Source organism: Hemitrygon akajei, chromosome 19 (assembly GCF_048418815.1).
Source record: "Hemitrygon akajei chromosome 19, sHemAka1.3, whole genome shotgun sequence".
In the NCBI taxonomy this organism is placed as follows: Eukaryota; Metazoa; Chordata; class Chondrichthyes; order Myliobatiformes; family Dasyatidae; genus Hemitrygon; species Hemitrygon akajei.
Genome location: NC_133142.1, coordinates 62,931,474 through 62,954,822, shown reverse-complemented (window position 1 = coordinate 62,954,822; position 23,349 = coordinate 62,931,474). Strand labels below are relative to the sequence as shown.

The window sequence follows — 23,349 nt, the reverse complement described above, 5'->3', positions numbered from 1 at the left end:
AATGAGTAGACAAAGAGTATATGTGTTCTAGCATTGAAATGTCTAATACCAGAGGGTGTGCATTGAAGTTGAGAGGAAGTAAGTTCAAGTGGGATGTGAGGGGTAAGTTTTTCACTCAGAGAAACATGGATGCCTGGAATACACTGTGTGGTATGGTGGTAGAAGCAAATACATTAGAAGCTTTTACAAGATGTTTGGATAGGCATATGGATATAAGGAGGACAGAGGGATATGGGCATGATGTAGGTAGGAGGGTTTAGTGTTTGGGTGTTTTTGATTTGCTTTTTAGCAGTTTTGGCACAACATTGTGAGCTGAATGGCTTGTTCCTGTGCTGTACTCTTCTATGTTCTATCATCCAGCTTATTGATCCCTGCAGTTTCAAATATGGGCCAACCGAATTCCAATGCATAGGACAAAAGAGGCTACAGATAGTAGTGGATTTAGCTAGTTCTATCACAGGTACAGATCTCCTCAACATTAAGGACATCTACAAGATGTAGCATCTCAGCAAGGTGACATTGCTCATTAAAACCCCCACTATCCAGGCCATGTCCTCTTCCCATTGTTGCTATTAGACAGAAGGTACAGGAGCCTGAAGACCCACACCTCGAGGTTCAACAAAGCTGCTTCTCCTCTGCCATCAGGTTCTTGAATCAAACTGAAAAACCCTAACACTACCACAAACAATATTTTCCTCACTAATGTTGTTTTGCTTATTTTTAGTTATTCTACCATGTGAGTTATTTATAATTTATGTGAAGTTGTCATGTATGTTATGTACTGTGCTGTTGTAGCAGGAAGCTAATTCTCATGGCCTTTATACCCTGGGTATTTATGCACATCACAATAAACTTGAAAAGATCTTCAGTTAAGAATGTGCCTTTTGAAGGGGATATATGTGCTTTTGCACTGGTGAAATCTTCCTTGTAAGCAGACATTGTACTCTTCCTCCCTCACCACCATTCAGGGCCCCAGACAGTCCTTCCAGGTGAGACGACACTTCACCTGTGAATCGGCTGGTGTGGTATATTGCGTCCGGTGCGGCCTTTTATATATTGGTGAGACCTGACGCAGACTGGGAGACCTTTTGGCTGAGCACCTACGCTCAGTCCGCCAGAGAAAGCAGGATCTCCCAGTGGCCATACATTTTAATTCCACGTCCCATTCTGATATGTCTATCCATAGCCTCCTCTATACTGTCAAAATGAATCCAAACTCAGGTTGGAGGAACAACACCTTATATACCAGCTGGGTAGCCTCCAACCTGATGGCATGAACGTTGACTTCTCCAACTTCCATTAATGCCCCTCCTCGCCCCATTCCTGACATATCTAGTTGGGTTTTTTCTCTCTGCCCATCACTCCACCTGTTCTCCATCTCCCTCTGGTGCTCTCTCCCCACCCCTTTCTTTCTCCCTAGGCCTCCTGTCCCATGATCCTTTCCCTTCTCCATCTCTGTATCACTTTTGCCAATCACCTTTCCAGCTCTTAGCTTCATCCCACCCCCACCAGTCTTCTCCTATCATTTTGCATTTCCCCCTCCCCCCACTGCTTTTGAATCTCTTACTATCTTTCCTTTCAGTTAGTCCTGACAAAGGGTCTCGGCCCAAAACATCAACAGTGCTTCTCCTTAGAGATGCTGCCTGGCCTGCTGTGTTCCACCAGCATTTTGTGTGTGTTGGTGAAATCTTCTAAAGTTTTATTACTGGGGAAATTGGATTTCTGGTATACTTCTGTGTGGTTTGAAAGCCAGTTACACTGCCATCTTGCCTGGCAGCACCAGAGAGTACATATTTAATGGCTTGCACATTTGAACTGGTGAATTGGAGTTTGCCATCATTTTCATTTCTGGCATAAGAGAGAAAGGAAATCTATATGGTGGGTTTTTACTTGGCTTTGACATTTCTTTCTGCTTAACTAGCAGAATTAATTGGTTGATAATGTGAATTAAAGGTTAAATGTTAATCAAGACACCAGAGAGAATTCTGGTTTGACTTTCCAAAATGCATCACCTCACACTTGAAAACCATTTGCCACTATTTAGCTCACTTCCCTGACTGATGAAGATCTTCTTGTAATCTGTGATAGCCTTCCTAACACCTAATTTTGTGTTATTGGCAAATTCACCAATCAAGCCTTGTGCATTGGCATCAAATAATTTATATAAATAACAAGGGTCCCAACACCAACCCCTGTGGCACACCAGGAGTCACCGACTTCCATTCTGAGTCAGAATCTTCACCACTATCCTCTGCTTCCTACCTACAAGCAAGATCTTGTTGAAGGCCTTGCTAAAGTTTAATTTCTCATTATTGCCTTACACTCATCTACCTTTTTTTGTTACCTCTTCAAAACCTCGAGAAGGTTCATCAAGCATGACTTCCCTCACAGATAGCCATGTTGACTCCTAATCAAAAGTTCACTAGAATAGTACAGCACAGTACAGGCCCTTCAGCCCTTGATGTTGTGCCAACCCCTATATCCCTTAAAAAAGTACTAAACCCACATTATCAAAGTATACAACTCCAAAATTCTTCTTCTCCAGATAGCCACAAAACTAACAGCAGGACAATGATCAACCCCTCAAATCCTCCCTCCCTGCACAAAAAAAGGAACAAAAACCAGAACAGTCACATCAACCCTCAAATCCCCCTCCCCTGAACACAATGAGAAAGCTTGGGTGAAAAATATAGAATGCAAAAACCATATGATTGAAAAAAGTCCTTAGTCCAAGTCCATATTCAAAATGCAGAAAAACCCAGGTAACATTCTCCAGCACAGCAGCAGCCTCTCCCCTCTACAACAGCAGAGTAATTCCACCAGCGATTTAAAAGGCAGTCTCCTGTCCCCAGCAGCCGAGCAATTCCACCAGTGATCAAAAGGCTGGTAGGTCCTGTCGCTTAGAATTCCCTCCAGTAACTTTCCCACTACTCATGTCAGGCTGACCAGCCTGTAGTTTCCTAGCTTCTCTTTGCTACCCCTTTTTAAAAATGAGAACAAAACAGGTCACTTTCCAATCTTCAGGAACTTGTGATCTTCTAGTGAAGAAGCAAATATCTCTACAAGAGCCTCTGCAATTTCCCCTCTAGAGACAAAGTCCAAGAATGCATGATCAGGCCCTGGAGATTTATCCATCTTAGTAAGGCTGCAAGTGCCAACTCCCTGTTATGACTATCCTCTAAATCTACTTGCTTCCCTTATCTGAACAACCATTTCCTGTGGTTCAAGAAATCAGTGGCCCTTCTGATCTCTAGGAGTATTAACACTCTCCCTAACCACCATTTTACTCTTAATATAAGCCATAGAATAAACAGACTGGGGGGAGAGAGAGAAAAGGCAGGAGTATCAGCTACTGGGTAATAGGTAAATCCAGGTGAAGGGGGAAGTGTGAGGTGGTGTTCATGGATTATCAAGACATCCAATTATGTTCCTAGGAAATTGAGTGTGGGGCATATCAAGAATAGGGTATGTCCCAGATGGCAAGAATCCTTAATGATGGATGCCAATTCCTAATGTATCTTCCTTTGAAGAAAATCTCTTCTTCCACCATCCCTTCAGGCAGTTTATTCTAGATTCCAACCAGGGTGTAAATGCTGTTCCTTGGATCCTCTCTAAACCACCCACCTCTTCCCATATACTCTAGTTTTAGATACCAGTTGACTATGGGGAAAGCTCACAGCTAATTCATGGAACTCATAATTTGGTATACCTCTATCAGAATTCCCCACCATCAACTTTCACTGTTGCAAGGAAAACAAATCCTGTCATAGGTCAGGTGTTGAATCAGGACTCAACTACAGGACACAGCCACTGGAGTTCCAGAAACAGGACAAGACAGAACCCAAGGACAGCATGGGATGCAGTTTAGGCAGGGGAAGCAGGACCAGAACAAGGGACTGGGAACAAGGAGCCTGGAGTGGACTCCAAGCCCAGACAAGGACCCAGAACCTGGGCCTTGCCTCAGGCCCCCAAACCCAGGTGAGGACATGACAAGGCTTGGCTAGGGACTTGGGGTCCTTGAGGTTAGAGGCTGCAGGCTTGGCTCCTCAAGGGTTGGGGAACTCAGAGGCTGGAGCTAGGGGCAGACTAGGAACTGTACATCAACATGGAGCCAGGACTTATCCTTCAATAAGCCAGGTCTCATCTATAACTCCACACCAAGGTGGGGCAGGACCATCCATCAGGTAACAGCAGAACAGCCATCATGACCCACCCAACAGAGGCAAAGACAAGACAGACTCCCCCACAGGGCAACAGCAGAACAGCCAGACTTACCCCACAGGGGCAAGGACAGGAAGAGACAAACACCAAGGAACAACACAGTTCCACCTCTACATCAAGGTAGCACCAAGTAGACATTACAGCCAGCAGCCTTGGCTGGCTGTGGAAGCAACCAGATCCCTACCTAGCTCAGAGTGGCTGACCACCACCCAGCTTGCCCAGGAAACAGCTGAATCCATACCACAATGACCACTCCAACTACTACCAGCAAGGCTCCCTCCCAGAAGCCATGGTTCTCCAACACAGCCCCAAGAATCTGTTCCAGCTATGCATATCTTCTTAACAAGACCCCCAACCACACTCACTACCAGGGCCACTTATATTACCAGTTCAATATGAGCCTCAGGTGTTTCTAGTTAAGTCCAATCGCAGCAAGGGACCACTGGAAAACCCGGAGTCTGCAGACCGGACTGCGGACTTCGGACTGAACCACCACAATCCGGTTTATCATGTCCCTCTTCATAACAGAAGTGTCCCATCCCAGGCCACATCCTGCTGATTCTTTTCTGTGAAGTGAGCAGTACTCAGAATCAGATTGATCACCACTGACATATGTCGTTAAATTTGTTATTTTGTGGTAGTGGTACAGTGCAATACAGAAAATATGCTATGAATTACAAAAAGAAATATATAATTAAATTAAATAAGCAGGGCAAAAACAGAGCAAAAATCGTGAGGATTGGTGAGGATTCAGAAATCTGAGGAAGCTGTTCCTAAAACATTGAGTGTGTGCTTTCAGGCTCCTGTGCCTCCTATATAATGGTAATAAAGGTTGAGTAACCTTCATCTGAAATTTCAAATCCGAAAACCTCTGAAATCTGAATTTTTTCGAGCACTGACATGACATCACAAATGGGAAATTCCATAAAGCGTTGGGAAGGTTACCAGGTGATGCACAAGTCTCTGCACATCACAGACAGTCTGAGAATTGACCTCACATATATAATAAACAGAAGTTAATGAAAAATAGAAAAAACGCTACATAAAGCAAAAAAATTAAGATTTCGAATGTGTTTTGAAAGACTGCATTAATCAGCATTGGAGTGAACATATGCCGCTTACTGGCATGAAACAAGCAAAGATCTATATTATGATGAACTGAAAACTGAAGGTTACTGAATATTCAGCAGGCTGGTTGCAGAAATTTAAGGAAAGGCATAGCATTATTTTTTAAAGATAAGGCGTTGATAAGTTTGCGAAGGTCGTCGCCGATGAAAATCTAATACCAGAACGTCTATAATGCTGATTGTTCTTATGCTCGCAGAAAACCTAAAAAAAAGTAAAATAGAAATACAGTGTTTTGATCAAAACACGGCATCATAGGTGGAGACTGAAAGCTTGCCGTTGTTTGTTGATCAACAGATGATTCTCCCAATGCTGGTGTGCTGCACAAGTTATATCAATGGTATGCAATAATTTTTATTGTTAAGTGATGAACAAGTGTAAGACAAAGACTGCTGACTGGTAGCACAAATTCAGAGTCGGGAATTATGCCCAATCCCAAACTATCTCATTATATAGTACACACTTCCGGCCCCGAGCATTTTGAATAAGGGGTACGCAACTAGTAATAAGAGGGAATGCTCCCGTTTCCTCCCAAATTCTGAAGAGTCCAGTTAATTAGTCGCATTGGTGTAATTGGGCTACGTGGGCTCGTTGCCGAAAGGACCTGTTACCCTGTTCTTTCTCTCAAAAACTCGATCCCTTTATTGACTGAGTGTATTCTCAAAAAACTGCAAGAATTCGATCAAACAAGATTTCTCTTTCATAAACCTAGTGTGAATCTGCAATATTATATATTACTTTCTAAATGATTAGGCATCCAGTATACGATTAATTTGATAGAAACAGAGGTCAGCACAAAGGTTTCTGCCGAAATAACAGCAGCCATCTTCCACTGTACTTTTGTTCAACCTACCGGCGTAACTTTCTTTCTAGTTTTGTACTTATGACTATACTCTAAATACGTTCGAACTTCCTCTCCAACTTGAGTGGATGAACATGATCTAAAACAGTTAATAATGTAGCTTAATGAAAATGTCTTTTTGGAGAAGGAACAGGATAGAAAGAGTTAAAGGAAGAGGAGGAGATTGGACTGGTAACTGCCCACAATGCTATTGGACCGGCCGCTGAGTAGCTTGCTGCCTTGCAGGGTTGCAGTTGTATCTATCTGAGTGCTCTGCTTTTTCCTGAGAGGAAGGTAAGCAAGCAGAATCAAGCGCTTGCGCGTCGTTACCAAATTTAATCCGTTGTCCGATGTCACAGCAAGACCGACAAGCCATTTCCCGGAGAAAACTGAAATTATTGACCTAACGAGGTAACTCTCGGCTCTCACCATGTTAATGCCTTTTAACGAAGATTAGGAAGGAGTCAGAATTATAGACCAGTGAGCCTTACTTCAATGGTTGGTAAATTGATGGAAAAGATGCTGAGCGGCAGGATTTATGAACATTTCGAGAGGTATAATATGATTAGGAATAGTTAGCATAGCTTTGTCAAGGGCAGGTTGTCCCCCTTCGTCCACACCTCGGCGAGTTACGCGTACGCCATGACGCTGAACTCTTCTTCCGCCGGCTCTGTCTCCGAGCTTATTTCTTTGGCAAGGACTCTCCTACCCCCACCGATGACTCCTTCTCCCGTCTTCAACCCTCCTCTTCTTCATGGACATCCCGCTCTGGTCCTCTGCCTGCTCTGGATCTCTTTATTGCTAATTGCCGACGGGACATAACCGTCTCGACTTCACTACACTCTGTTCCAATTCCAACCTCACTCGTTCCGAACGCTCTGCTTTCCGCTCCCTCCGCACCAATCCCAACCTCACTGTAAAACCCATTGATAAGGGGGGAGCTGTTGTTGTCTGGCGTACTGACCTCTACCTGGCCGAGGCAAAGCGATAACTCTCTGATACCTCCTCTTATTTACCCCTTGATCATGACTACACTAAGGAGCACCAGGCCATTGTTTCCTATATCATCTTCAACCTTATCAGCTCTGGGGATCTCCCATCCACTGCCACCAACCTCATAGTTCCCACACCCCGCACTTCCCGTTTCTACCTCCTACCCATGATCCACAAACCTGCCTGTCCAGGTAGACCTATTGTCTCAGCTTGCTCCTGCCCCACCGAACTCATTTCTGCATACCTGGACACTGTCTTATCGCCCCTTGTTCAATCTCTTCCCACCTATGTTCGTGACACTTCCCACACTTTGAATTTTTTCAATGATTTTAAGTTCCCTGGCCCCCACCGCCTTATTTTCACCATGAACGTCCAGTCCCTATATACCTCCATCCCCCACCAGGATGGTCTCAAAGCTCTTCGCTTCTTTTTGGATTCCAGACCTAACCAATTCCCCTCTACCACCACTCTCCTCCGTCCAGCAGAATTAGTTCTTTCTCTCAATAATTTCTCCTTTGGCTCCTCCCACTTCCTCCAAACCAAGGGTGTAGCCATGGGCACCTGCATGGGTCCCAGTTATGCCTGCCTAAGTTGGCTTTGTGGAACAGTCCATGTTCCAAGTCTATACAGGTATCTGTTCCCCTCTTTTCCTTTGCTACATTGACGGCTGCATAGGCGCTGCCTCCTGCACGTATGCTGAGTTCGTTGACTTCATTAACTTTGCCTCCAACTTCCACCCTGACCTCAAATTTACCTGGTCCATTTCCGACACCTCCCTCCCCTTTCTTGATCTTTCTGTCTTCGTCTCTGGAGACGGCCTATCTACTGATATCTACTATAAGCCTACAGACTCTCACAGTTACCTGGACTATTCCTGTTCCTACCCTGTCTCTTGCAAAAATGCTATCCCCTTCTCACAATTCCTCCGTCTCCGCTGCATCTGCTCTCAGGATGAGGCTTTTCATTCCAGGACAAAGGAGATGTCTTCCTTTTTTTAACAAAGGGGCTTCCCTTCTTCCACCATCAACTCTGCTCTCAAACGCATCTCTCCCATTTCCCACAAATCTGCCCTCACCCCGTCCGCCCACCACCCCACTCAGGATAGGGTTCCCCTTGTCCTCACTTACTACCCCACCAGCCTCCAGGTCCAACGTATAATTCTCCGTAACTTCCGCCACCTCCAACGGGATCCCACTACCAAGCACATCTTTCCCTCCCCCCCCTTTCTGCTTTACGCAGGGATCACTCCCTACGCAGCTCCCTTGTCCACTCGTCCCCCCCCATCCCTTCCCACCGATCTCCCTCCTGGCACTTATCCTTGTAAGCGGAACAAGTGCTACACCTGCCCTTACACTTCCTCCCTTGCCACCATTCAGGGCCCCAGACAGTCCTTACAGGTGAGGCGACACTTCACCTGTGAGTCGGCTGGTGTGGTATACTGCGTCCGGTGCTCCCGGTGTGGTCTTTTATATATTGGTGAGACCCGACGCAGACTGGGAGACCGTTTAGCTGAACACCTACGCTCGGTCCGCCAGAGAAAGCAAGATCTCCCAAGGGGACATTACTTTGTGGATCCAGAACTGGCTTGCCCACAGAAGGCAAAGAGTAATTGTAGATGGGTCATATTCTGCATGGATGTCTGTGACCAGTAGTGTGCCCTCAGGGGTCTGTTCTGGGACCCCTACTCTTTGTGATTTTTATAAATGACCTGGATGAGGAAGTGGAGGGATGGGTTAGTAAATTTGCTGATGACACAAAGGTTGGGGGTGTTGTGGATAGTGTGGAGGGCTGTCAGAGGTTACAACGGGACATTGATAGGATGCAAAACTGGGCTGAGAAGTGGCAGATGGAGTTCAACCCAGATAAGTGTGAGGTGGTTCATTTTGGTAGGTCAAATATGATGGCAGAATATAGTATTAATGTTAAGACTCTTGGCAGTGTGGAGGATCAGAGGGGGCCCATAGGACACTCAAAGCTGCTATGCAGGTTGACTCTCTGGTTAAGAAGGCATATGGTGCATTGGCCTTCATCAATCGTGGGATTGAGTTTAAGAGCCGAGAGGTAATGTTACAGCTATATAGGACTCTGGTCAGACCCCACTTGGAGTACTGTGCTCAATTCTGGTAGCCTCACTATAGGAAAGATGTGGAAACCATAGAAAGGGTGCAGAGGAGATTTACAAGGATGTTACCTGGATTGGTGAGCATGCCTTATGAGAATAGATTGAGTGAACTCCTTTTCTCCTTGGAGTGACGAAGGATGAGATGTGACTTGATAGAGGTGTACAAGATAATGAGAGGCACTGATCGCATGGATTTTCAGAGGCTTTTAGATAGATAGATAGATACTTTATTCATCCCCATGGGGAAATTCAACTTTTTTCCAATGTCCCATACACTTGTTGTAGCAAAACTAATTACATACAATACTTAACTCAGTAAAAAATATGATATGCAACTAAATCACTATCTCAAAAAGCATTAATAATAGCTTTTAAAAAGTTCTTAAGTCCTGGCGGTTGAATTGTAAAGCCTAATGGCATTGGGGAGTATTGACCTCTTCATCCTGTCTGAGGAGCATTGCATCGATAGTAACCTGTCGCTGAAACTGCTTCTCTGTCTCTGGATGGTGCTATGTAGAGGATGTTCAGAGTTTTCCATAATTGACCGTACCCTACTCAGCGCCCTTCGCTCAGCTACCGATGTTAAACTCTCCAGTACTTTGCCCACGACAGAGCCCGCCTTCCTTACCCACGCCACCACAAAGAAGAGGGCGCTCTCCACAACTGACCTATAGAACATCTTCAGCATCTCACTACAGACATTGAATGACGCCAACCTTCTTAGGAAGTACAGTCGACTCTGTGCCTTCCTGCACAAGGCATCTGTGTTGGCAGTCCAGTCTAGCTTCTCGTCTAACTGTACTCCCAGATACTTGTAGGTCTTAACCTGCTCCACACATTCTCCATTAATGATCACTGGCTCCATATGAGGCCTAGATCTCCTAAAGTCCACCACCATCTCCTTGGTCTTGGTGATATTGAGACGCAGGTAGTTTGAGTTGCACCATATCACAAAGTCCTGTATCAGTTTCCTATACTCCTCCTCCTGTCCATTCCTGACACACCCCACTATGGCCGTGTCATCAGCGAACTTCTGCACATGGCAGGACTCCGAGTTATATTGGAAGTCTGATGTGTACAGGGTGAACAGGACCGGAGAGAGTACGGTTCCCTGCGGCGCTCCTGTGCTGCTGACCACCGTGTCAGACCGTGTCACCGTGTCCCCAGGACTGAAATGGCTAGCATGAGAGGGCATAGTTTTAAGGTGCTTGGAAGTAGGTACAGAAGAGATGTCAGGGGTAAGTTTTTTACGTAGAGAGTGGTGTGTGCATGGAATGGCCTGGCGGTGGTGGAGGCAGAAATGATGGGGTCTTTTAAGAGACTTCTGGATGGGTACATGGAGCTTAGAAAAATAAAGGGCTATGAGTAAAGCCTAGGTAGTTCTAAGGTAGGGACATGTTCAACACAGCTTCGTGGGCCGAAGGGCCTGTATTGTGCTGTATGTTTTCTATGTGTCTAAGTTTCTATGTTTTCTAAAATCGAGGGGGGAGGGGCAGTGTTTTAATGAGCCCTGATGAAGTGTTTCGGCCCAAAACGTCGACTGTTTACTCTTTTCCATAGATGCTGTCTGGCATGCTGAGTTCCTCCAGTATTTTGTGTGTTATTTGAAGAATTTCTTGTGTCAGTCCTTTGTTATCTAAGTTTTCGTTCTAACTATGCAGACAACTTGAAATCTCAATCTGTTTTCTGCTGGTGGCCGATTTTTCATCAATCATTAATAGTTGGATTAGAATTGACCTCGGTTGGAGATAAAAACTCAGTTACTTTGTAACTAGAACACTGTTTAATCTTATGCAACTTTACTTCATTGTTAAATAATGCATTAAATAATTGGAAGCATGTTGTTAAGAAGGATGTTAGTTGATCGTCAGCATTTTAAATTTGAATTTTAAAAATAAATTATAACTATGTTTTCAAAGCCTTTCCATGCATGATCTTGTTTCTTTGAGCGTAAATTCATTTAATATCACAAGGTATCTCCTGTCCCCTCAGTTTAGTTATTTCTCTCATTGTTTGTGCTATCTTTAGGTGCTCCTTGTCCTCTCTTAGTTGCTTTAACCATGGTCTTTAAAACATTTTAACCAAGCTTTTACTCATTGCCTCAATGTTATCTGGTTTGCTATCAATCTTATAGAATCCTTTTTCTATGTTGCAGTTGTAGGCAAAATGAAGGAAGATGGATAGGATTGAAAGTTTTCATTTTTCTCACACCCCCTCCTTCCAATTTTCTCCTCATGCCTCCTCCAACAGTAGTACTTAGGACCTGATACATCTCCTGCACTGAGTTTAAGGCTACATTGAAAGGTAGTTGAGGATAATTTTGAGCAACAGCCAAGCAAAGATCTGAAGCGTGAGAAGACTTAGCTCACTCAGGTTTGCTGATTGATTATGTAAGGCATCGACTTGCAGCAGTTTGCCTTTTTGAACAGCAGCCAATGTTGGAGTGGATAGTATTAGCATTAAAGTTTATTTATTCTTTTTCCTTCTTTATATTTGCTCAGGTCATTCAGCCCATCTAGTCTGTGCCAAACCATCTAGTCGCATCAACCTGCACCTGGTCCACAGTCCTCCATACCCATACCATATATGTACTTATCCAAATTTCTCTTAAACTTTGAGATTGAAATCGCATGCACCACTTGTGCTGGCAGCTTGTTCCACACTCTCACCACCCTCTGAGTGAAGAAATTTCCCTTCATGTTTCCCTTAAACTTTTCACCTTTCACCCCTAACCCAAGTCCTCTAGTTGTAGTCCCACCCAACCTCTGTGGAAAAAGCCTCCTCTCATTTACCTTGTCTATGCCCTTAATACTTCTGTATACCTCTATAAAATCTCCCTCAGTCTTCTGCATACCAAGGAATAAAGTCGTAACCTATTCAATCTTTCTTTGTATCTTAGGTCCTCAAGTCCCTGCAACATCATTGTAAATTTTTCTCTGTACTCTCTCAACCTTATTTACATCTTTCCTGTAGGTTGGTGACCAAAACTGCACACAATATTCCAAATTAGGCCTCACCAATGTCTTATACAGCTTCAACATAAGGTCCTGTCTCCTGGATTTAATACTTTGATTTATGAAGGCCAATGTGCCAAAACTCTCCTTACAGCCCTGTGACACCACTTTCATTGAATTTTGGACCTGTTTGGTACACTTTAGTTCAGTACCCACACAAAAATTACCCTTTCACTCTTTCATTCCCATAGAGTTCAAAAATACTTCAATCTAATTCTGGTATATTTTGCAGATGAGTATACACGGCCCTCTGATATTCAGAATTTCAATGATTTACAGTCCTAGAAACATAGAAAATAGGTGCAGGAGTGGGCCATTCGGCCCTTCGAGCCTGCACCACCATTCAGTATGATCATGGCTGATCATCCAACTCAGAACCCTGTACCTGCTTTCTCTCCATACCCCCTGATCCCTTTAGCCACAAGGGCCATATCTAACTTCCTCTTAAATATAGCCAATGAACCGGCCTCAACTGTTTCCTGTGGCAGAGAACTCCACAGATTCACCACTCTCTGTGTGAAGAAGTTTTTCCTCATCTCGGTCCTAAAAGGCTTCCCCTTTATCATTAAACTGTGACCCCTCGTTCTGGACTTCTCCAACATCGGAAACAATCTTCCTGCATCTAACCTGTCCAATCCCTTTAGAATTTTATACGTTTCAATAAGATCCCCCCTCAATCTTCTAAATTCCAGTGAGTATAAGCCTAGTCGAACCAGTCTTTCTTCATATGAAAGTCCTGCCATCCCAGGAATCAATCTGGTGAACCTTCTTTGTACTCCCTCTATGGCAAGAATGTCTTTCCTCAGATTAGGGGACCAAACTGCACACAATACTCTAGGTGCGGTCTCACCAAGGCCTTGTACAACTGCAGTAGAACCTCCCTGCTCCTGTACTCAAATCCTTTTGCTATGAATGCCAACATACCATTTGCCTTTTTCACCACCTGCTGTACCTGCATGCCCACCTTCAATGACTGGTATACAATGACACCCAGGTCTTGCTGCATCTCCCCTTTTCCTAAACGGCCACCGTTCAGATAATAATCTGTTTTCCTGTTCTTGCAACCAAAGTGGATAACCTCACATTTATCCACATTAAATTGCATCTGCCATGAATTTGCCCACTCACCTAACCTATCTAAGTCACCTTGCATCCTCTTAGCATCCTCCTCACAGCTAACACCGCCGCCCAGCTTCGTGTCATCCGCAAACTTGGAGATGCTGCATTTAATTCCCTCGTCTGAATCATTAATATATATTGTAAACAACTGGGGTCCCAGCACTGAGCCTTGCGATACCCCACTAGTCACTGCCTGCCATTCTGAAAAGGTCCCGTTTACTCCCACTCTTTGCTTCCTGTCTGCTAACCAATTCTCTATCCACATCAATACCATACCCCCAATACCGTGTGCTTTAAGTTTGCACACTAATCTCCTGTGTGGGACCTTGTCAAAAGCCTTTTGAAAATCTAAATATACCACATCCACTGGCTCTCCCCTATCCACTCTACTAGTTACATCTTCAAAAAATTCTATAACATTCGTCAGACATGATTTTCTTTTCACAAATCCATGCTGACTTTGTCCGATGATTTCACCTCTTTCCAAATGTGCTGTTATCACATCTTTGATAACCGACTCTAGCATTTTCCCCACCACCGATGTCAGACTAACCGATCTATAATTCCCCGGTTTCTCTCTCCCTCCTTTTTTAAAAAGTGGGGTTACATTAGCCACCCTCCAATCCTCAGGAACTAATCCAGAATCTAAGGAGTTGTGAAAAATTATCACTAATGCATCCACTATTTCTTGGGCTACTTCTTTAAGCACTCTGGGATGCAGACCATCTGGCCCTTGGGATTTATCTGCCTTTAATCCCTTCAATTTACCTAACACCACTTCCCTACTAACATGTATTTCCCTCAGTTCCTCCATCTCACTAGACCATCTTACTATTTCCGGAAGATTATTTATGTCCTCCTTAGTGAAGACAAAACCAAAGTAGTTATTCAATTGGTCTGCCATGTCTTTGTTCCCTATGATCAATTCACCTGTTTCTGACTGTAAAGGACCTACATTTGTCTTGACCAATCTTTTTCTTTTCACGTATCTATAAAAGCTTTTGCAGTCAGTTTTTATGTTCCCTGCCAGCTTTCTCTCATAATCTTTTTTCCCTTTCCTAATTAAGCCCTTTGTCCTCCTCTGCTGGTCTCTGAATTTCTCCCAGTCCTCAGGTGTGCCGCTTTTTGTTGCTAATTTATATGTTTCTTCTTTGGACTTGATACTATCCCTAATTTCCCTTGTCAGCCACGGATGCACTCCCTTCCCTGGTTTATTCTTTTGCCAAACTGGGATGAACAATTGTTGTAGTTCATCCATGCGATCTTTAAATGCTTGCCATTGCATATCCACCGTCAACCCTTTAAGTATCATTTGCCAGTCTATCTTAGCTAATTCACGTCTCATACCTTCAAAGTTACCTTTCTTTAAGTTCAGAACCTTTGTTTCTGAATTAACTATGTCACTCTCCATCTTAATGAAGAATTCCACCATATTATGGTCACTCTTACCCAAGGGGCCTCGCACGACAAGATTGCTAACTAACCCTTCCTCATTGCTCAATACCCAATCTAGAATGGCCTGCTCTCTAGTTGGTTCCTCGACATGTTGGTTCAGAAAACCATCCCGCATACATTTCAAGAAATCCTCTTCCTCAGCACCCTTACCAATTTGGTTCACCCAATCTATATGTAGATTGAAGTCACCCATTATAACTACTGTTGCTATTGCACGCATTTCTAATTTCCTGTTTAATGCCATCCCCAACCTCACTACTACTGTTAGGTGGCCTGTACACAACTGCCACCAGCGTTTTCTGCCCCTTAGTGTTATGCAGCTCTACCCATATCGAATCCACATCCTCCAGGCTAATGTCCTTCCTTTCTATTGCGTTAATCTCCTCTCTAACCAGCAATGCTACCCCACCTCCTTTTCTTTCCTGTCTATCCCTCCTGAATATTGAATATCCCTGGATGTTGAGCTCCCATCCTTGGTCACCCTGGAGCCATGTCTCTGTGATCCCAACTATATCATATTCATTAATAACTATCTGCACATTCAATTCATCCACCTTGTTACGAATGCTCCTCGCATTAACACACAAAGCCCTCAGGCTTGTTTTTACAACACTCTTAGCCCTTATACAATTATGTTGAAAAGTGGCTCTTTTTGCTTTTTGTCCTGGATTTGCCTGCCTGCCACTTTTACTTTTCACCTTACTACTTTTTGCTTCTACCCTCATTTTACACCCCTCTGTCTCTCTGCACTTGTTCCCATCCCCCTGCCGCATTAGTTTAAAGCCTCCTGAACAGCAGTAGCAAACGCTCCTCCTAGGACATTGGTTCCAGTCCAGCCCAGGTGCAGACCGTCCTGTTTATACCAGTCCCACCTCCCCCAGAACTGGTTCCAACGCCCCAGAAATTTGAATCCCTCCCCCTTGCACCATTTTTCAAGCCACGTATTCATCTGAAATATCCTCCTATTTCTACTCTGACTAGCACGTGACACTGGTAGTAATCCAGAGATTATTACCTTTGTGGTCCTACTTTTTAGTTTATCTCCTAACTCCCTAAATTCACCTTATAGGACCTCATCCTGTTTTTTACCTATATCATTGATACCTATGTACACCACGACCACTAGCTGTTCACCCTCCCACTCCAGAATGTCCTGCAGCTGCTCAGAGACATCCTTGACAGGACAGAGAACTCTAGTGGGCTGCAGTTGGTTGCCTATGGGATGATAGACTTAAGATGATGAAGAACCCAGTGTGGTCTTCTGCTGCTGTAGCCCATCAACTTCAAGGTTCTATGTGTTGTTCATTCAGAAATGTCCTGCACACCACTGGTGTAATGTGTGGTTATTTGAGTTATTGTTGCTTTCCTGTCAGTTTGAACCAGTCTGACCATTCTGCTGTAACCTCTCTGGAGGTGTTTTTGCTCACAGAACTTCCCCTCATTGGATATCTTTTTTTGTTTTTCACTCCATTCTCTGTAAACTCCAGAGACAGCTGTTTGTGAAAATCCCAGGAGATTAGCAGTTTCTGAGGTATTCAAACCACTCTATTTGATGCCATCAATCATTCCACAGTCAAAAGTCACTGAGATCATATTGGGTAACAAAGCAGTTAGCATAATGCTATTACATATCAGAGCATTTTGGAGTCCAATTGCGGTACCACCTGTAAGAAGTCTGTACGTGGAATAAGTGGATTTTCCCCAGGTGCTCCAGTTTCGTCCCACAGTCCAAAGATCTACTGGGTTTTGTCAGGGGTTACTGGTGTGGCATGGCTTATAAGGCCGGAAGGATCTTTTCTGCGCTGTATCACTAAATAAGGGAAATAAGAATTCTTCTCCATTCTGAAATTTGGTCTGAACAACTGAAACTCTTCACCATGCAATGAGTTGCTGCCATGATTGGCTGATTAGGTACAGTATCTGCATTAACAAATAGGTGTCCAGTGTACCCAATAAACTGGTCACTGAATGCATGTCACAAACAACCCCCTTTGTCCACTTTGTCAAACTCCACCTGTGGGAATTTCTGCAGATACATCATAAAAATCATCTGAGAGCACATTGAACTGCAGTGGAAACAAGTCATCCTTTGACCCTGATGGATTGCCTCAACAAACAAAGCCATGAAAGATTATTGAATGTTCATTCTAACAAAATATTTGTTTAAGTGACCAGAATTTCTTTAGCCAGAGGGTGGCGAGTATGTGGAATTCATTGCCATGGACAGCTGTGAAAGCCAGTCATTGGGTATATCTATAGTGGAGGCTGATAGGTTCTTAATTTTAAGGGTGTCAAAGGATATGGGGAGAAGGCTGGAGAATGGCGCTGAGAATTAATATAAACAATGGAAGAGCAGAATCAATGGGCAGAATGGCCTGGTTCTGCTCTTGTGCCTTATGATCTAACTATAAATTTAACCTTGGAAATAAAGTCAGAAAATCTTTAATCAGAAAATGCTAGCAACATTCAACAAGTGAGACAGTATTTGTGGGAAGAGAGTCAATATTTCAGATCAAGGATCCTTTGTCTTCATCCTGAAATATTAACTCTCTTGTAACACACACGCAGCACACAATGAAAGCTCCGCCGGACTCAGCCTCGCAGACATAGCACACAATGAAAGCTCCGCCGGACTCAGCCTCGCAAACGCAGCACACAGTGAAAGCGCCCCGACTGCAGCGGACTCCGAGTCTGTTGAACCTCCGAGCCTCCGACCATCCCCTCCGGCACAGCCTCTCTGAGCATCATCCTCTGCCGAGCGCACTATGACGTCCCCGCCAACAGCCACCAGCAATGCGACCCCGAGGACTGGGGGCCTGTTCTTCTCGCAGAGCTGCGGACCTCACAACAGCAGCAGCAACAAAGAAAGCCTTCCTGGAGATTTCCAGATGTGCCTCTGTGCTCCCACATCCGTTTTTCATCAGATTAGGATTGTGCATGGCACCCCACTTAACAAATAACAGATATCAGCTCCGGAGAGGCCACTGCAAACTGCGTCGCACCACCATCTTGCTTATCTTACCAGCTTTGTGCAAACCCAAATAATTAGGTAGAAATCAATGGCGTTCTGTGTGTCTCAAAGGTGATTGACATGTGGTATGATCCTACGTGGATTGTGGCATACACTTTTGGTTAACCCCACATGGTCTCTGGTGTGTGGTGACCACCTCTGGTGAAAAGTCAGTCACTTTGAGAAATCTTATTCTTTGTGATCTCTTCGGAAAAGGCATTTCTTGGCTGGGATCTGCGTCAGCAGTTTCATTTTTCCTTCAAGCATCGATCCATCACCGGTTCGGGAAGCCTCTCCTCTCTCTTACTTTATGAATCATATGGACTTATTAAACTACCACTTTAAGACTGTGCTTGAATAAGATTTGTTAAGAATTATCTTTAAGTTCGACTTTTTGATAACTATAGACGCATATCACTGTTAACTTCCGTTTAAGTTGTTTGTTTACTTTTCAATGTTTTTCAGTAGAGGTTAATACATTTTGTTGTTTATTTATAAAAACCCGACTCAATTTTATATCTTTTGCTGCTGGTTATGTAACAAAAATTGAGGGCTCGTCCTGATATGAACAATTTGGAGCTTAATTGATTAATTATCGATCTGATTGGAAAAAGGGAAATACCCGATTCTTTTTGGTTTGTGTGTGAAAATCAGCAGCAATGGATATTGGGGAATTTCTGGCATTGCCAACTCCTGAGGTATTAGGAAAAGTGAAAAAGGGTGCTGGGAATTGCTAAAGAGCTGGAGCTTACGGAGGTAAAGCCGGCTATGTCAAAGCCAGTGATTCAGAGGAAAATAGCTGATTACTGTGTATCTAAGGGGGAATTTAATAAGAAGGTGTTAGAGAAGTTTCCTGTAAGTAAAGAGGAGATGCAGTTATAAGTGGAACAAATGAGGCTAGAGGATAAAGAAAGACAGAGGCAGTTTGATGCCAGAGAATTAGATAAACAGAGAGAAGAAGCAGATAAACAAAGGCAATTTGAAGCTGAAGAAGCAGAGAAAAGGGGAATTTGAGCTAGAGATAGCAAGGTTAAGGCTTAAGAATCAAGCTGATTCTAGGAGACAGGTTGTACTGTTTTTTGTTAGTCAGTAAGTTAAATTGATTCTTCCATTTAATGAGACAGAAGTGGATAAATACTTCCAGCAGTTTGAAAAAATTGCTCTGAGTTCAAATTGGTCGAAAGAGGGCTGGCTTGTCCTTTTACAAAGTGTCTTTAGAGGTAAAGCACGACAGGTTCTTATGGCCTTAACCAGTGAACAAGAAGCTAATTATGATACTGTGAAGCAGGTTATACTTAAAGCTTATGAATTGGTTCTGGAAGCTTATAGACAAAGACTTAGAAATCTGAAGAAATCTGTGAACCAGACTTATGTTGAATTTGCCTATGACAAATCTGTGTGTTTTGAGTGATGGTACACATCTAAAAATGTGAATGAAGGTTATGACAACTTGAAAGAGTTGGTTTTAATTGAGGAATTTAAAAGGTGCGTCCCTAATGACATAAAGGCATATTTGGATGAAAAGCATAATGCCATGTTGCGAGAGTCTACTAAATTAGCAGATAAGTATGCTCTAACCCACAAGAGTAAGTTTACTCCAAATAAAACTTTCCAAAAGAATAGTATGGATAGTCAGGGTAAACCAGAAATTAAATTGGAAGCTAGTAATAAAAGTAAGGATGAAGGGAAGCAAGTGAAGGAAAAACATTTTGGTCCTATTTGTCACTATTGTAGGAAATCTGGTCACGTTATGGCTAACTGTTTCTGTTTGACAAGAGGGGAAAGGAGGTAGTTCAGATGCCTGTATGCAACACTTTGATCACCCATAAACCCACAGGGTTCGGGACATTCAAAGGAAGCTCTGTCAAGATCTGACCGATTTAGATAGATAGATAGAGACTTTATTCATCCCCATGGGGAAATTCAACATTTTTTTTCAATGTCCCATACACTTATTGTAGCAAAACTAATTACATACAATACTTAACTCAGTAAAAATATGATATGCATCTAAAATCACCCTCTTAAAAAGCATTAATAATAGCTTTTAAAAAGTTCTTAAGTAGTTTACTTAAATACATTGAGTCCTAACCTCGGCACTTTAACATATCTTACTCCTGGCGGTTGAATTGTAAAGCCGAATGGCATTGGGGAGTATTGATCTCTTCATCCTGTCTGAGGAGCATTGCATCGATAGCAACCTGTCGCTGAAACTGCTTCTTTGTCTCTGGATGGTGCTATGTAGAGGATGTTCAGGGTTTTCCATAATTGACCGTAGCCTACTCAGCGCCCTTCGCTCTGCTACCGATGTTATACTCTCCAGTACTTTGCCCACGACAGAGCCCGCCTTCCTTACCAGCTTATTAAGACGTGAGACGTCCTTCTTCTTAATGCTGCCTCCCCAACACGCCACCACAAAGAAGAGGGCGCTCTCCACAACTGACCTATAGAACATCTTCAGCATCTCACTACAAACATTGAATAACGCCAACCTTCTAAGGAAGGGATTCAATCATTTTATGTCAGAGGGATTTGTTTCTGTGAAGGAAGGGACTCAAGTACCAGTAAAAATTCTTCGGCATACTGGGGCTTCTCAGTCACTTATGTAAGATAGTGTTTTAGAGTTTAGTGATGAGACTGACACTAGTGAAGTACATCTTATATGAGGTATTGGGGGTAACCTTATGTCTGTACCTCTGCACAAAGTAGTTTTACAGTCAAAGTTAGTTTCAGGACCTGTTCAAAATTGGACTACGACCTAGTTTACTGGTGGATGGTGTTTCTTTATTGTTCGAGAATGACCTAGCAGATGGAAAAGTTAGCCCTGCAGTGCAGCTGACAGCTAAGCCAATCACTGATGATCCAGAGATGGATTCTAACATGTATCCCTCCTGTGCAGTAACCCAAGCTATAGCCAAAATGTCTGCCAAGGTAGATTGTTCTGTGCAGCATGGGTCTGCAACCCATGACAGCTCAAATTGGGATTCAGATTTTGATGATTTGTTAGTAACTTTCCTACCTTCCTTGTTTGATCAAGTTCCTAGTAGTAAGTCCATAATTAATAAGTAGTAAGTCCATCGTCGGCACGGACTAGAAGGGCCGAGATGGCCTGTTTCCGTGCTGTAATTGTTACATGGTTATATTAGTGACCATAATCACTTGTCTCAGTCTAGGGAGGAGATTATAGCGGAGCAAAACAGAGATCCTGAAATTGCTACCTTGAGAGAGAATGCTCTTCCAGATAGTGAAATTGAGAAAGTACCTGTAGGGTATTATTTCAATAGTTGAGTGTTAATGAGGAAGTGGAGACCACCTGAGATTCCGGCAAGTGAGGAGTGGGCAGTTGTTCACCAGGTCCTGACGAAGGGTCTCGGCCTGAAACATCGACAGTGCTTCTTCCTATAGATGCTGCCTGGTCTGCTGCGTTCCACCAGCATTTTGTGTGTGTTGCTTGAATTTCCAGCATCTGCAGATTTCCTTGTGTGGGCCTTAGAAAGGTTCCATTCTACCCTCAAAACCATGATTAAGACGTTTTGTGTTGAGAATGAGAAGGATTGGAATGAGGGAGTTCATTTGCTTTTGTTCGCAGTAAGGGAGTCAGTGCAGGAGTTCCTAGGCTTTAGGCCCTTTGAACTTGTGTTTGGGCACAGAGTCCGAGGACCTTTGGCATTATTAAAAGAACAGTGGGTTAACAAAGAACTACATAGTAATTTGCTGGATTATGTTTTAAAATTTAAGGAAAGATTACAAAAAGCTTGCAGCTTACCAAGGGAAAATTTAAAATCTGCTCAAGAAAGAATGAAAACCTGGTATGACAAGGAAGCTAAAATGAGGTCATTTAAGCCAGGAGATGAGGTGTTGGTTCTTTTCCCTGTGTAAATGAACCCTTTAAGAGCTAAATTTCATGGTCCTTACAAGATTATCTAAAGTTAATAATGTGGACTACGTGGTAAAAATACCAGATCGACGAAGGCTGACGCAACTTTGTCATGTAAGCATGCTAAAACCATATTATAAAAAACAGTCTGTTGTGAATAGCAATGAGTCTGATTTCCCTGGGAACTTGGTAGCTGATCCATCTGAGGCTTATTTTAAACCGAACATTATTTCTGCCAGACTACCAAATTCGACAATTTTGGAAAATATTGATGAGAAATTGGCTCATCTACAGCCACAGCAGTGACAGCAAATGAAGCAGTTAACTATGAAATTTAGAGATTTATTTCCAGACATTCCAAAAAGAATCACAGTAGCCTCACATGATGTAGACGTTGGAAACGCCAAACCCATGAAACAACATCCTTATCGAATGGACATGGAAAATTGTAGAATCACTGAACAAGAGATGGAATATATGTTAGAAAATAATATTATTAGATCCTCTCCTTCGGATTGGAGTTCACCTTGTGTCATGGTGCCTAAACCAGATGGTAGTATTCGGTTTTGTACTGATTACAGAAAGGTGAATGCTGCAACAAAAACTGATGCATATCCAATCCCTAGGGTAGATGATTGTGTGGACAAGGGTTGGAAAAGCTAAGTTTCTTACAAAGATCGATCTGTTAAAAGGGTATTGGTGTTTTCCACTGACAGATAAAGGTAGAGAAATTTCCGCATTTTTAACGCCATCTGGGATTTATGAATACAATGTTTTGCCATTTGGAATGAAGAATGCTCCTGGAACCTTCCAGAGAATGATTAATTCTATAATTCAAGGGTTAAAACATACAGATGCCTATATTGATGTTTTAGTCACAGGGAATGACACTTGGGAAGCACACATCTCTGCAGTGGAAAAGCTGTTTGAAAGGCTTTCAGAAGCAAACCTAACTTAGCTAAAAGTGAATTTAGCCATGCCACTGTGACCTATTTTGATCACGTTGTAGGTCCAGGCTTGGTTAAGGAAAATGGTTAAGAAGACAAGTTGAACTCCAATTCAACAACAAGTTTGATTTTACAAGAATATGATCCCTTAATAACTCACATTAAAGGCAAAGATAATGTAATTGCTGACTGTCTGTCCAGATGTTGAACTTGCAATGTAAATTTTTCTTTTTATGCAATGGAATTTTGATATTTGTGTACACTCCTGCCATATGTTATATTAGTTTGTAGGGTGCTATATGATAATTGTATGTATATTGTGCATTTTGTAAATTTTATACATTTTATATTTTGTAAATTGTACAGTTGACCCTCCTTATCTGCGGGTTCCACATGCACGGATACAACCAACTGTGGATCGGGAAAACCCAGAAGTTCTCTCTCCAGCACTTGTTTGAGCATGTACAGACTTTTTTTTGTCATTATTCCCTGAACAATACAGTATAACAACTATTTACATAGCATTTACTTTGTATTAGGTATTAATAGTAAGTCGGAACAGGTACATCCAGTATTATTTAGCATCAGTTAGTCAAACGTTTGTCTTAGTATATAGTATATATTT

The 23,349-nt window shown here is 42.9% G+C and overlaps 1 protein-coding gene across 4 annotated transcripts in view; it reads left to right on the top strand.

The window, feature by feature from the left end:
• Nucleotides 1–6,377: 6,377 nt before the first annotated feature.
• LOC140741988 (glycerate kinase-like) overlaps nt 6,378–23,349 on the top strand; it is a 223,377-nt gene continuing 206,405 nt past the window's right edge. For 2 of the 4 annotated variants that reach the window (XM_073072638.1, XM_073072635.1), the window contains exon 1: nt 6,407–6,598. The gene's annotated coding sequence lies outside the window, so the exon portion shown is untranslated. Of the gene's footprint in view, nt 6,599–23,349 lie in introns of all 4 variants that reach the window. The other 2 variants (XM_073072636.1, XM_073072637.1) reach the window with 2 other exon arrangements.